General features: G+C 43.4%; 1 long non-coding RNA gene across 1 annotated transcript; it reads right to left on the reverse strand.

Annotated features, from left to right (window-relative positions):
- Nucleotides 1-3,030: 3,030 nt before the first annotated feature.
- LOC129654050 (uncharacterized) lies at nucleotides 3,031-14,968 on the reverse strand. Its single transcript, XR_008715359.1, has 4 exons — nucleotides 14,791-14,968; nucleotides 7,188-7,378; nucleotides 5,831-5,902; nucleotides 3,031-3,465 (listed from the first exon to the last, which is right to left on the reverse strand). It is a non-coding gene; the product is annotated as an uncharacterized LOC129654050 (long non-coding RNA).

Below are 14,968 nucleotides of genomic sequence, written 5' to 3' on the forward strand. Positions count from 1 at the left end.
TTTGCCGTCTTTTAGCCTTTGATCTCACTGTAGCATCTCTGCATCTCTCTTTCCCTTTGGGCTCCCTTTCTCCAAAGTCCTTTCATCTTCCAGTTACCCCTGCAGGCTGTGTAACAAATCCCAAGCCCTAGTGGCTTAAAACAACAGCAATTGTTTTTACCATTAATATTTTTCAGAGTTTCTGTGGGTTGGGGATTTGGGTAGGCAGTTTTGGCTTGCGGTTGCAGTCAAATAGTGACTGAATTAAAACAGTGCAGGACTGGAGCAACTCAGGGTGGAGGGTCAGGCATCTTTTTCTCTGTGTAGACTCTGGGGCTCTCCATGTGGTCTCTCTGTGTGGGTTAGATTGGGCTTCCTCACAGAGTGGTGGCCTCAGGGCAGCAAGACCACTTACACGGAAGCTAGCTTCCCTCAGAGCAAGTGTCCCAAGAGACAAGGGCAGAAGTGCCCTAGCCTTGGAAGCCACACCATGTCACCTTCACCATACTCTAATTAGTCAAAGAAGTCACAAAATCCTGTTCAGGTTCAAGGGGAGGGTATAGAGACCTCAACACTCAATGGGAAAATTGGCAAAGTCACGTTGTGGGAAGAACATGTGGGTGGGAGGTATGGCTGTGGTTGTGTTTGGAAAGCCAGAGCCCATCAGAAGCACTCTGGCTCGCCCCTCTCTCCCCATCACAGTGCATTAGTGTCTAGTGACTGCCATAGTAACCCACTGCAGACTGGGCGGCTCTGGAGCAACAGATTTCCCATCTCACTGTTCTGGAGACCAGAAGTCCAAAATTAAGGTGTTGGCAGAGCTGTGCTCCCTCTGAAGCCACCAGGGAAAAGTCTGTGCCAGGCTTCTCTCCCAGCTGCTGGTAGTGCCTTGGCTTGTGGCTGTGTAACTCCAGTCCTCACTGGTGTTCTCCTTGTGTGTGGGTCTCTGCGTCCAACTTTCCCTTTTTACGAGGATAGCAGTCATACTGGATTAGTGGTCCATGCTACTCCGATAGGACCTCATCTTAACTAACTACATTAGCAACTACTCCATTTCCAAATAAGGTCACACTCTTAGGTACTGGGGCTAGGACTTGAGTTGGGGGTATACACAGTTTAACCCATAGCACACCTCTGCCAAACCTCTGCAGGCTCCTCTCAATCCAGCAAAAGTTCGTTTTGCTCCAGTGAATCAGCTGGCACTTAGGAAATCAAAATAATTAAATGAACTCTCCCCAGAGTGAGACTGACTCGTAAGCAGTCCACCTGACCTTAACTCGCCACGAGAGGAGTTAAGTCAAATGAATCTGGCAGAATTTTGCATATGGTTTTGGGGGAGTTTGGGGAACCGCAATCCTTTCTTTAAATCATACCACTTGGTTTTCTTTCATTTATAAGGCTCATCCCCCCAACCTTTGCCTGACAAGGAAAGGTATTTTTGGCCTCCAGCTTTCATCCCTGATGGTGAAAGCAGCTTCTCATTGATCTACTTGCCCAACAGCTTCTCCTTTAGAGACTGAGGCTTCTGATGCCTGCTCTCTTTGGTTCAGAGGGAAGATGCTGGTGTCTTTCAGTAGGTTAAATATGCCTTCAGACCCCTGGACACAAGATCTCTGGAAACACTTAGCTGATGGGGACCCTCTGCTGAGGAAGAAGCTCAAACTGGGGTTCCAGAGGAACTCACCAAGCTTTCACTGTGGCCTCCTCCTTCTCTCTTGCTTCCCCATAGTTGGCTTGGCTGAGTAAAAAGAACACCAAATATAGCCACCTACATGAATAACTTACCACGTAGCTAGACAGACACCATCTATGCCATTATATGTATCTTTATTGTAAATCTTATTTAATTACAATACTAAACTCTGTCCATTCACTCCATCTCTGGTCCATGAACCAACTGAGGAGGGCCATAATTAAAATATAAGGGACATTCATGCAAATTAGAAAACAATTTCCTTCCTCTGGGTGAACGCTGACCAAGGCCAGGTCATATGGCTTAGCCAGCAGAACGTAGAGTATTTCTACCCTATTTGCCCCTTTGGTGAGATGTCCTGGTAGAGGGCACAATCTTACATGACAGCTCTAATCCTACCATTAGAAAACGGATAGAAATTGGCTGTAGACTAAGATGAATGAATTGGTTTGGAAGGGAGGGGTGAGGGTGGAAAAATACAGGTTAAGTCATTCAAATGGTAGAATTAGAAGTCCTATTTGTGTATACAAATGGCTAAAATTATCTGAAAGGCTTTACATAACCCTATCATGGAGTTTATTTATGGCGATCTATTTTTAAATTTCTATGTCATATTAGACAGTCCATTTGCACGATGCCTTGTATGTAGTAGGAACTCAGTAAATACTTCTTGAATGAACCAGTACAGTATTTTAATTAGCTGGTCCACATGTACTGGTGCAAAAGAACAGTGTCATCTTACAAATGAAGTCATAGACGGGAAATATCCCACTCAGGATTGTATGACATTCGAGGGGCCCAGGATGAGCACTCCAAGGACTCATCTGAATTCTTCAAAGGTTTCATCAGCATCAACATTCTTTGTTTAGTACTTTATCCTGTTATTGCCTTGTCTGTGAGATTAGGTATCCCAAACATTCTAACCACACTCCTCTTCCCACACACACACATTAGGGACAAGGACAGATTTCAGAGGTTCTTACCTTCAGCCACCTTTTTCTGGAAGGTTCTGAGAAGAGGTGCTGAGAAAAGAGTTCTCAGCCATTTGGGGGCTTCCCTGGTAGCTCAGTGGTAAAGAACCTGCCTGCCAATGTAGAAGCCATGGGTTCGATCCCCGGGTAAGGAAGATCCCCTGAAGAAGGAAATGGTGACCCATTGCAGTAGTTTTGCCTAGGAAATCCCATGGACAGAGGAGACTGGCAGGCTACAGTCACAGAGTGCAGAGAGTCAGACACGACTTAGTGACTAAACAAAAAAATCGGTGGCTATCACTCAGCCATCTTGGGGACCCAAATATCTGATACTTAATATTTTTTTTTTTTATTCTTAAGGATTCTGAAATTTCCTTTCTACCATCACTTGGAAGTATTTAGTTAATAATGCAAGTTTAAAAAATTATTTATTTATTTTGTTTTTATTTTTGGCTGTGCTGGATCTTTCTTGCTGTGCAGGCTTTTCTTTAGTTGTGGTGAGCAGGGGCTACTCTCCAGTTGCAGTGTGCAGGCTTCTCATTGAGGTGGCTTCTCTTGTTGTGGAGCACAGGCTTTAGGGCACAAGGGCCAGTAGTTGTGGACCTCGAGCTCAGCAGTTGTGGCTCCCATGTTCTAGAGCACAAGCCCAGCAGTTGTGGCACACACATTACACAAGTGGGATCTGTGGCAAGTGGGTTCTTCCCAGACCAGGGATTGAACCCATGTCTCCTGAATTGGCCGGCAGATTCTTTACCACTGAGCCACCAGGGAAACTCAACGAAGATTCTTGAAATACAAATTCCATCAATTCCTACTCATTACCTATGAAGTATAGGAAACAGTGCTAAAGAGAATTGATCGTGTGTATATTTTCCTCTCCTGCTTCCTCCCATTTAGGGTTAGCTGCACTGAGCGACTTCACTCTCACTTTTCACTTTCATGCATTGGAGAAGGAAACAGCAACCCACTCCAGAGTTCTTGCCTAGAGAATCCCAGGGACGGGGGAGCCGGGTGGGCTGCCATCTATGGGGTTGCACAGAGTCGGACACGACTGAAGTGACTTAGCAGCAGCAGCAGCAGCACCCAGTAGGAGCGTCTGCCTTTGTTCCGAGGTGGGGGTTGGGTATGAGAGAATGTTTGGAACCAGAAGGTTCTGAGTCCATTGGAGATGGACAGTCGGAGTGAGCGGCTGAGTGGCAGCAGTAAAGCTGAGTTGGCTTGGAGCCCCGGCAAGCTGAGGCTGGGGCTAAGGCAAGTGCTGTGGCAGCAGCCAGAGCTCTGAAGATGCAAAACCAGGGCCAGAAAGTGGCAACAACTAAGGAGAAAAACAGGTTCGGAGAAAATAGCTTCTTAAATGGAAACTAAATTCAGGGAACAGGAGACTCCAGAATGAAATGGGAATGGAAATGGGAATGGAAACCAGAATGGAAAAGGAAGTGAAACCAAGGGAGAAATGAGACTTTCACTCCCAAGCTAAAGCAGTCTGCTTTTCTCCCTTTTTGAAGAATCAGTGTAGATTCTAAGGTGACACTGTTAACTGAACTGAGTAAAAGCTCTCTATTTTTTTTTTTTTAACAGCAAGATGACAGTAGCCTAAATACAGAATTCTGGGAACACACCGAGATGACACAAATTCAAAAGGTGAGACAATTCCAGGAAAATCTGGAATAATAAAAAATAAAACATTTGGAGTTCATCAGCTGCCGAAATACAGCCCTTTGACGTACTTGAAAAAATTCCAATGCTTATACTCTGCATATCACTCACATAATGGCTGCAGATATGTGGCCCCTGCATGACGCACCACGGAAGTCACCAAACCAGATGTAACCCCCAGAGGCTGAGAACTTGGGCTGCCTGCCATCTGACTTTTAAAAAACTGAATTAGTCATTGATCCCTGAGGAACAAGGAGGGTTGAGGATGAAAGGCAAGCTGCTCTAACCCAATTTAGGTCTTTGCAACTGAAATTGAGATCAAATTTCAAAAATCTGTAAACTTGCCCAGCTTCACAGACCTGTTATTCATCTACAAGATGACATGTTTATAGGCCCAGTGATGCCATTTTCAAGGATTGGCCTCTGCCACAATGAATTAGTCATTTCTTTGTGTGGCACTGCATACACCATACTTTCATTAAAGCCATAGAGTTTATTTATTCCAATTTCTCATTAATAATCTGCCACAGATATTGATACTCAAGTTAAATTCATATGTCCTTCATTAGTTAATCAGCCATTCATAGAATGTATGTTCCATGAGGCCCGAGGCGCCATTACCTGGCACACAGTAGATAGTCAATAACTGTGCATATTGACTAAATGACTTTCTGTAATACCTACTATGAGCCAGACTATATAGAAAATGGTACCCAATGATGTTTTGAAAATCAAGTGCAGAAATGGCCCAGACATGTGCTTACAAGCAAGTCAAGCTCACATGATAGAGAATGATTCTAGGGAAGATAATCTGGAATGTATTTCTGTAAAATAGACCCTGGGCTTCATGTTAATAGAAGAAATAAAATTCTGACAATGACCTTTGGGGATAATGCCGAAAAACACAGGTTGGATAGAACTCCGGAGCCTAATGGAGATAGGAAGGCTTGTTTATAAGTACTGCTTTAGTGAAGGGGAGGAGAGAGAAAGGGAAGGGCTGGAAGAGCCCAGGGCTGCCCTCCTGCTCTTCAGCCCCCCTCCCCCTGCCGCAGCAGCTGTGCTGGGCTTCCAAGGTCAACAGGCGATTGTGGTGGTGACATCGAGGAACTCAGAGATGTCCAGCGAGACAGAGGAAGCTCTAATCCTCTAATTTCCTTCTGCTTTCCCCAGCTGGCCAGTCCTCAGAATCCACTCCCTTTCTCAACCCCTCAGTGCCTTTGGCTCTGCCCCTCAAAGGACACTGGCTACTCTGTGCTGAAATTTATCTGTTTCTGCACAGCTGATCTCTCTGGCTAGACTGGATGCTGCTTAAGGACACAGTCTGAATTCAACCTCATTTGCCTCAGTTTAAAAAAAAACAGTTAAGTACCTCTTTCCTAGTGTAAGTGTGGGAGTCATAGGAGATGTGTGTGTGTGTGTGAAAGCACTTGGCACAGCGTGTGCCACATGCTGTGTCTCTTCCTCTAGGTTTTCTCCAGGGACTACGCCTCGTGCCCCACATAATCATAGCTACCATATACGGAATACTTACTGTGAACTAGGCACTTTACATGTATGGTCTCTTTTCATCATAATTTCAGCAGCAGGTCTTATCTCCCTGTCACTGAAATTCAGATAAGTTACATTTCTTGATGAGGTCAGAGTTCATAAATGACAGATGCATGATTCAAACCCAGGTCCTTCTCCATAGAGACCTGTGCTCTTTTCAGTACCTCACCCTATCTGCACACAGTAGGCACTCAACTGATGCTTGAAAATTATAAGGTATCATTTACTCTAAGGGCTCCTCTGGTGGCTCAGACAGTAAAGCGTCTGCCTACAATGCGGGAGACCCGGGTTCCGTCCCTGGGTCGGGAAGATTCCCTGGAGAAGGAAATGGCACCCCACTCCAGTACTCTTGCCTGGAAAATCCCATGGAGGGAGGAGCCTGGTAGGCTACAGTCCATGGGGTTGCAAAGAATCCGACATGACTGAGCGACTTCACTTTCACTTCACTTTGACTTTAAACTATATTCTAGGACTTCCCTGGTGGTCCAGTGGTTAAGAATCTACCTGCCATAAAAAAAGGGCACATGAAAAGATGCTCAACATCACTAATTATTAGAGAAATTAAAATCAAAACTACAATGAGGTAACAGCTCACACCAGTCAAAATGGCTATCATCAAAAAATCCACGAACAATAAATGCTGGAGAGGATGTGCAGAGACGGGAAGCCTCCTAAACTGCTGGTGGGAATGTAAGTTGGTACAGCCACTATGGAGAACAGTATGGAGTTTTCTTAAAACACTAAAAATAGAGCTCCCATATGGCCCTGCAGTCCCTCTCCTGGGCAGATATCCAGAGAAAAACACAGTCTAAAAAGACAGATGCACACCAATGTTCACTGTGGAACTGCTTACAGCAGCCGAGATATGGAAGCAATCTAGATGCTCATCGACAGAGGGATAGATAAAGAGGATGTGGTAAATATATACACAATGGAATATTACTCAGCCATCAAAAAGAATTATATAACGCCGCTTGCAGCAGCATAGATGGACCTAGAGATTGTCATGCTGAGTGAAGTAAGTCAGAGAAGGAAAAATATCATATGACATCTTGTACATGTGAAATAGAAAAAGAAAGGATACAAATGAACTTATTTATGAAACAGACTCACAGCTTTAGAAAAGAAATTTAAAGTTGCTGGGGTTAGGGGAAAAATATGACTAAGAGATAGTCAGGAAGTTTGGGACTGACATGTACATTTTGCTACATTTAAAATGAATAACCAACAGGACCTATGAAATAGCACAGGGATCTCTGCTCAATGTTGTGTGGCAACCTGGATGGGAGGGAGTTTGGGGTAGAACGGATACATGTCTATGTATGAGAGAGAATGAGTACCTGTGAAAGTCATGTCTGACTCTTTGTGACTCCACGGACTAATACAGTACAGTCCATGGAATTCTCTAGGCCAGAATACTGGAGTGGGTAGTCTTTCCTTTCTCCAGGGGATCTTTCCATCTCAGGGATCAAAGCCAGGTCTTCTGCATCGCAAACAGATTCTTTGCCAGCATGGATACCTGTGTAAATACCTGTGTAAATACATACACACACACGTTAATCAACTATACACAAATACAAAATAAAAAGTTTTTTTAAAAAAGAATCTGGCCATCAATGGAGGACATAGGTTTGATCCCTGGTCTGGGAAGATTCCACATGCCATTGGGCAACTAAGCTCATATGCCACAACTACAGAGCTCGTGAGCTGCAGCTACTGAGCCCGTGCTCCGTAACAAGAGATGCCACTGCAGTGAGAAGCCCGAGCACCACGACTGGATAGGAGCCCCCACCCGCCACAAGTAGAGAAAGCCGTGACCAAGACCTAGTGCAGCCAAAAATAAACAAATAAAAATTAACAAAGCAAAAACTGTTCCATAGTGAACCTTGGGAACAAAGGAATCAAAGCAGCTTTACAATGAATAAAGTCCCTTGTAAATTTGTGAAAGTCTGGATCTTTTTGCTCAGCCTTTGGTAATGTGACTTAAATGCTGAATAGACCCAAATGAAGCACATAGGGAATTTTCCTGTGTTTCATGGAAATGTCAGTGAAGGCCATGGATAAGATTCATTCCTTGGCAATTGTTGGCAGATGGGAAGAGCTGATGCACAAAGGGAAAACTGAAAGCTCTTCAACTTGCAAACAAACTCACCCAAGGTAGATCCAGGGATACAAAGGATTTTCAAACTGGGATGTCAGGTTAGGGGTTATACAGTTAAATTCTCTCATTTTACAGATGAGAAAGTTGAGGCTTAGAGACAAGAAAATGATTTGACAAAAGAAATGCTAAAACTAATCACAAACTTTATATCTTTATAACATAACATCACTAGTCATTAGGGAAATACAAATTAAGACCACAGATTATCAGTACACACCTATAAGAAGAACTAAAATAAAAAGTAGTGACAATACCAAGTGCTGGTGAAGATGCAGAGAAAGAGAAACCAGATCACTTACCCATTGTTAACAGAACACAGAATGGTAAAAGCAACGTAATTTGGCCATTTCTTTAAAAACTAAAAATACTTATCCAGAAGTGAAACTCCTAGTAATTTACTCCAGAGAAATGAAAACCTATGTCCACATAGAAATCTGTACACATTGCTCATTGCAGCTTTATTTGTAATAGCCAGAAACTGGAAACAACCAAAAGGTCCCTCCATAAAACAGTCGTCCATCCATGCTATGGAATATTACTCAGCAGAAAAAGAGAATAAACTATTTATACATACAATAATTTGGATGAACCTCAAGAGCATTATGCTAAATGAAGAAAGCCAATCTCAAAAGGTTACATACTACATAATTCCATTCTACAACACTCTCGAAATGACAAAATTTTGAGAGATGGAAAACAGATTAGTAGTTGCCAAGGTTAGGGGTAGTGGGAGAAAAGAGGCTGGATGTGACTATAAAGGGGCGGCATGTGAGAGATAGCAGACCTGTGTCTTGACTACAGTGCTGGTCACACAAATCTGCACATGTGATAAAATAACATAATAAAGTGTGGACAACACTGAAAGAGATGGAATACCAGATCACCTGACCTGCCTCTTGAGAAACCTGTATGCAGGTCAGGAAGCAACAGTTAGAACTGGACATGGAACAACAGACTGGTTCCAAATAGGAAAAGGAGTACGTCAAGGCTGTTTATTGTCACCCTGGTTATTTAACTTATATGCAGAGTATGTCATGAGAAACGCTGGGCTGGAAGAAACACAAGCTGGAATCAAGATTGCCAGGAGAAATATCAATAACCTCAGATATGCAGATGACACCACCCTTATGGCAGAAAGGGAAGAGGAACTCAAAAGCCTCTTGATGAAAGTGAAAGTGGAGAGTGAAAAAGTTGGCTTAAAGCTCAACATTCAGAAAACGAAGATTATGGCATCTGGTCCCATCACTTCACGGCAGATAGATGGGGAAACAGTGGAAACAGTGTCAGACTTTATTTTTCTGGGCTCCAAAATCACTACAGATGGTGACTGCAGCCATGAAATTAAAAGACGCTTACTCCTTGGAAGGAAAGTTATGACCAACCTAGATAGCATATTCAAAAGCAGAGACATTCCTTTGCCAACAAAGGTCCGTCTAGTCAAGGCTATGGTTTTTCCAGAAGTCATGTATGGATGTGAGAGTTGGACTGTGAAGGAAGCTGAGCGCCGAAGAATTGATGCTTTTGAACTGTGGTGTTGGAGAAGACTCTTGAGAGTCCCTTGGACTGCAAGGAGATCCAACCAATCCATTCTAAAGGAGATCAGTCCTGGGTGTTCTTTGGAAGGAATGATGCTAAAGCTGAAACTCCAATATTTTGGCCACCTCGTGCGAAGAGTTGACTCATTGGAAAAGACTCTGATGCTGGGAGGAATTGGGGGCAGGTGGAGAAGGGGACGACAGAGGATGAGATGGCTGGATGGCATCACTGACTCGATGGACATGAGTCTGAGTGAACTCCGGGAGTTGGTGATGGACAGGGAGGCCTGGTGTGCTGTGATTCATGGGGTTGCACAGAGTCAGACACAACTGAGCGACTGAACTGAACTGATACTCACATATGGTACAAGTGCTGGTTTCTTGGCTTCCATATTAACCATAATTATGTAAGCTGTAACCATGGAGGAAACTTGGTGAAAGGTACATGGGACCTCTCTGTACTATCTTTGTGCTTTCCAGTAAATCTATAATTATTTCAAAATAAAATATTTCTAAAATGAAAGCCACTTGTAATTATGATACTCGTAATTATTTGGCTTCTTTGAAACAAGTTCCACATAGATATTGGCCAGATAATAGACTGATACTCCTAGCTTATTAAAGTGATCTGTGCCTGTTATCATAGCTACCCCCAGATCCCTTTTTCGAAAAATTCCATTTCGTTTGCAATCAGTAAGATTGTAAAATTAAGACACTTAAGGAGACCCATTAACAATGGAGTAATCTGAAAAAGCTGTCTTATTAGAATTTGGTAATTTCATGTTACAACATTAAAATAATTTGTTTGGGAAGTCTTTGGAACATTTCCACTGTTTTAAAACCCCATAATAGAAGAAGTGTAAGGTATTTGGTGCTAGGATCTTGCTGCCAGTTGAAGGCGCCCTCATCCAAGGCAAGGTAAGCATCACTGACTTATATGACCAACAATACTAAACACTTGGTGGTGAGGAGCTCAAGATGATTTGAATGTTAAGCCTCTTTTTGCACAGTCTTAAGACTGATTATCCTTCAGCCATTCTGACTGTTGGGTTCTCAAGTTAGTTCCCTTGCAGTGGCTGTTTTCTAGTTGCTCACAGCTGTACCTTGAGTCTACAAATACATCACCCATTTTCTGTGGCTCTTAGTGACCTAAGAGTTATGACTAATGCTTTCCATTATGGCTGTACTGATCAAGCTAATGAATAAACCAGTTAAGTGCATAGTTCCTTAAGGGGCAGATTCTCGTGGAATTGATCTGCATATGTGGTTAGGTGTGATGCAGTTCATTTCCTTGTAGGGGAGACAGACAGGTAAGAGTACAATAGAAATTCATCCTGATTGGTCCTACAATAGGACAAAGGTAGGCTTGAAGATGGCAAATTCTTTGAGGAGGGGGCAAGGGGAGTAATGGGGACCAAGGTTCATGGTGTCAGAGAAAGAGGCTTGAGCTGCTTTTTCTTCTAGTAGTTACAGAAGAAGGTAATATACAGTAAGATAGGAGTGAGTAGGGGAGTTCCAGCCACTATCCAACCCTTAACAAAGCAACATCTGCCCCGGAAACAGGGAACTACAGGCATCTGTGTTGTTCACTGAGGTATCTCTAGCACCGAGGACAGTAGCTGGCTCAAAAAAATAGTTGTTGAATGAACGAATAAAAAGAATACATTAAAACTCATCCTCTATATTGCTGTATCCTTAACTACTTTTCCATCAGTTCAGAGTGTTACAGAGTGGCATCACAGGAGCCAAGAAAGGCGATTTCAAGGAAGAAAGTGTATTCAGTGATGTTAATTCACATCATATATCGCATGAGGCTGATGGTGCCATACCAAGTGTCCCAGAGCCCAGCATGTGGCCCAGCACGAGTCACAGTGCCTCTTCACTGGATGAATGATGTCAAATTATTTTTAAGAGTTAACTAGAATATTGTGTTGGCTCTTTCTGTTCTCTCACATTTTTTTAGCTTAGAACCCAAACTTCAGGGGTTTTAATAAATGCTGGAAATATTTAGGAAACATCTCAACTCCTTTTTCCTTAAAATATTTCTCCACTGCCACTAACTCAGCAAATAAAATTGGGCTACGCAAAGTCTTTTTTGTTCCTCTTTTTCTAGTGTGTTGGAGCTGGAAGGGACCTTAGATGAACTTCATCTTCATAGATTAGGATCCTAGACTGTGAAGTCTAGGATGGCTTGCTCAGGGTCACCTGACCAGCTAGTGGCAGAACCCTGTGAGAATCTAACTCCTCACCCAGTGATATCTCCACAATCCCCTGCTGTCTTTCTCTCTCAAAAATTCAAAACAACAGATGTGTCTGGGGGGTACTTATTAGATACAAGGCCTTCCCCAGTGGTTGAGTGGTAAATGCTCCACCTGCCAGTGCAGGAGACTCGGGTTTGCTTCCTGGGTCGGGAAGATCCCTTGCAGAAAGAAATGGCAACCCACTCTAGCATTCTTGCCTGGAAAAATCCCATGGACAGAGGGGCCTAGCAGGCTACAGTCCATGGGGTCTCAAAAGAGTCGGATACAACTTGGCAGCTGAACAACAATTAGATATAAGACAGTAAGCTGGTGGTTTCCACTGGAGAGACAGATTGAAAAAAGGTCCCTACCTTGAACAATTTTATAAATGAATGGGAAGAAAGACACATTTGAGGAAAATTCTAGAAAATATACGCAAAAAATAAGTTGCATGGAAATCCATGTGGCAATGAACTTCAACTTGAATGGGAGAAGACTTTGGAGCAAACGTGACACCTTAAGCGTGCCCATTCTGCTCCATAGGGAGAGCGGTTGAGGGTGTGTGGAGGTGGGGGCGTCAAATTCTTCACTGGTCCCAGAGACCATTTCCAGCATAGCTGGTGGGGTTGGAACGCTGCTCACCTCTCACTGTCTTCTTACAGGAGAGGCCAGGAACCATGGCAATGTCTAGGCCAACCACAGGTTTTCTGAGCAGAGAAGAAAGAACGAGGCTCAATATTTCAGGCACATACTTATGTCCTTATCTTTTCTTAATCTACAATGTTCCTAAAGGAACTTTTTTCGAGCCAAGAGTCTTAGTTTGCAGTTATAGTCGGTATAACCTGATTTTGTAAAACCACCTCCAGAAATGCCCAGGATATTAAGTGATACAGGACTGCAGAGAACAGTCAGTAGAATTAATGTGCTAATGAGGTAGTAACACAGCTTTGCTCAGGATTAACACATTCGGGAGCCAACCAATTAACTGCTCTTTCTAAAACCTCCCAGGCATATTCTGTGTTCAGAACTTGGTAAATCTCCTAGCCTTTGTAAATCTCAGCTCTCCTATGGTTTTTGTTGTTTTTTTTTTTTGGCAGGGCTTGGGGAATGGGAGAGGAGTTAGAAAATGAAAAGTTAGCTGAGTGACAAATCCCAATTTAAGCTATCTTGTTGTTAAATCAAATACTGATTGCATGCGTGCTAATTTGCTTCAGTGGTGTCCGACTCTCTGAGACCCCATGGACTATAGCCTCCCAGGCTCCTCTGTCCATGGGATTCTCCAGTGAAGATTACTGGAGTGGGTTGCCATTTCCTTCTTGAGGGGATCTTCCGAACCCAGGGATCAAACTCGGGTCTCCTGCATTGCAGGCAGATTCTTTACCGTCTGAGGCACCAAGGAAGCCCTGGTTACATATCAGAAAATCACATATTTGTTTAGCATCATCCCAGTCCTTTATGGATTCACACAGCCTTCCCCTCCACCCAATTTGGGTCAGGACAGAAGTGCTCTCTGAGCTGCAAGTACTCTATTTTGACTGTTAATTCTGGCACTAACTTTGCTCTCTAATTAACATCCCTGTATCAGGCAGAGTCCTTGCCAAGGTAAAAAGAACATAAGCATCTCTGGATCCTAACATCTAACATTTGAGTCAGCCACAGATGCCTTTGTGGGAGGGTCCTTTGGAAGTATAACAGCATATATTCCTCTCTTTACTCTAAAAGTCCTTCTCTGGTCTCCAGAATATCCCTTCACTCCATGAGATATTTTTCTTCTTTAAGACGTTTGACAAAGTCAAGGCTGAAAAAGATAAAGTCACAAAACACTTTACATTTATGGGGCTATATACTGCTCCTCCATCCTCTTCCCTGGAAACTTTCCTCATGGGAGGATACCCGTCTTTCTCCTAAATCATTAATTCAACAAATGTGTGCTTACTGTAACCCTGTGCATGCCATGTACACTGCTAGGTGCTGAAGAGTATGCATGAGGAACAACTCTTGTTGGAAGGTCAAAGTTAATCACATCACTTTTCTATTTTGTTTATATGTTAGAAGGAAGTTTGCCAATTGTATAATCCCTTTTCTAAAATATCAGGAGAAAAAGGGATAATTTCTGAATGTTCCAAGTGTCTTCCTCTACTATGTATTCTATCCATCCATCCGTCCGTCCATCTGTCCAGCCGCTCACCCCAGCACTTCCAACATTGTGTTGCCTTCTTTGGACCAAATGCTGTACTAGGCACTGAGGATGCACACCCATCTGCTAACAACCTCAGGGAAGTTCCAGTCCAGAGGGACACGGTTGTATGATCAGACCATGAGCCAGGACATTACTGTTAGAGTGGAAGCATGTACTCAACACAAAAGGAACCAAGCCCATGATCCAGCAGCTGAGGCTGATTGTGAGTGAGTTCATGGAACAGTTCTTGATAACTGTTTTAATTCCTTTTGGGTATATTTTCAAGGAAATTTAGAAACAGCAAAACCTAGAATCCAATTTGATATGTATAAACGTTTAATCCTTTGGGGGCATATTTGGTCCTTCTGTTTCTCTGCTTCTCTCCTTTACCTTCAGGCTCCCGACCTTGTGGAAGGCAGGTATCTGTTTCCTTTGTTTAGGGCATCTTGTGCTTTCCCTTCCCATCCACACCCCCACTCACGACAGCAGACATTTCAGGACCCCAGCAAGCTCGGGCCAGCAGAGCAAGTTGACATGTGGGAGCGGGAGAGGTCATCTTTCACAGAAAAGCACGAGGAAGAGGTAAAAATGGCAGGCTAGAGAGAGCAGAGAGAGAAGAAAGAAAGAGGACAAGGCTGGGAAGGAAGGAGGAAGAAAAAAGAAAAAAACAGCAACCCCAGCTCTAATCAGATCTCTCCAGACCTGGTGTTGAGCAATTTCTGTCACTGGGAGTCAGGTTTAGAAAAAAGCTGGCTGGAACGGTCTTTCCCAACATGGGGGCGACGTGGAGCAGAATTACAGGAATACCAGAGGACTTGACTCACTCACCGCGAACTGCCTCTTAAACAGAGATTTTGCTTCGAAATTATGAACTGGGGGTGTGAGGTGGGGAGAAAACCTTCCCAGCATCCATCATGTGTTGCTTTCGAAAATTATTATTTTGTAGCACAAGCTGTTTCCTGTCTTTAAAGCCTATTATCTGTTTCCCTTCCAGGTGGAGCCTGGG

The sequence above is a fragment of the Bubalus kerabau genome, chromosome 5, assembly GCF_029407905.1.
Source record: "Bubalus kerabau isolate K-KA32 ecotype Philippines breed swamp buffalo chromosome 5, PCC_UOA_SB_1v2, whole genome shotgun sequence".
Lineage (NCBI taxonomy): Eukaryota > Metazoa > Chordata > Mammalia > Artiodactyla > Bovidae > Bubalus > Bubalus kerabau.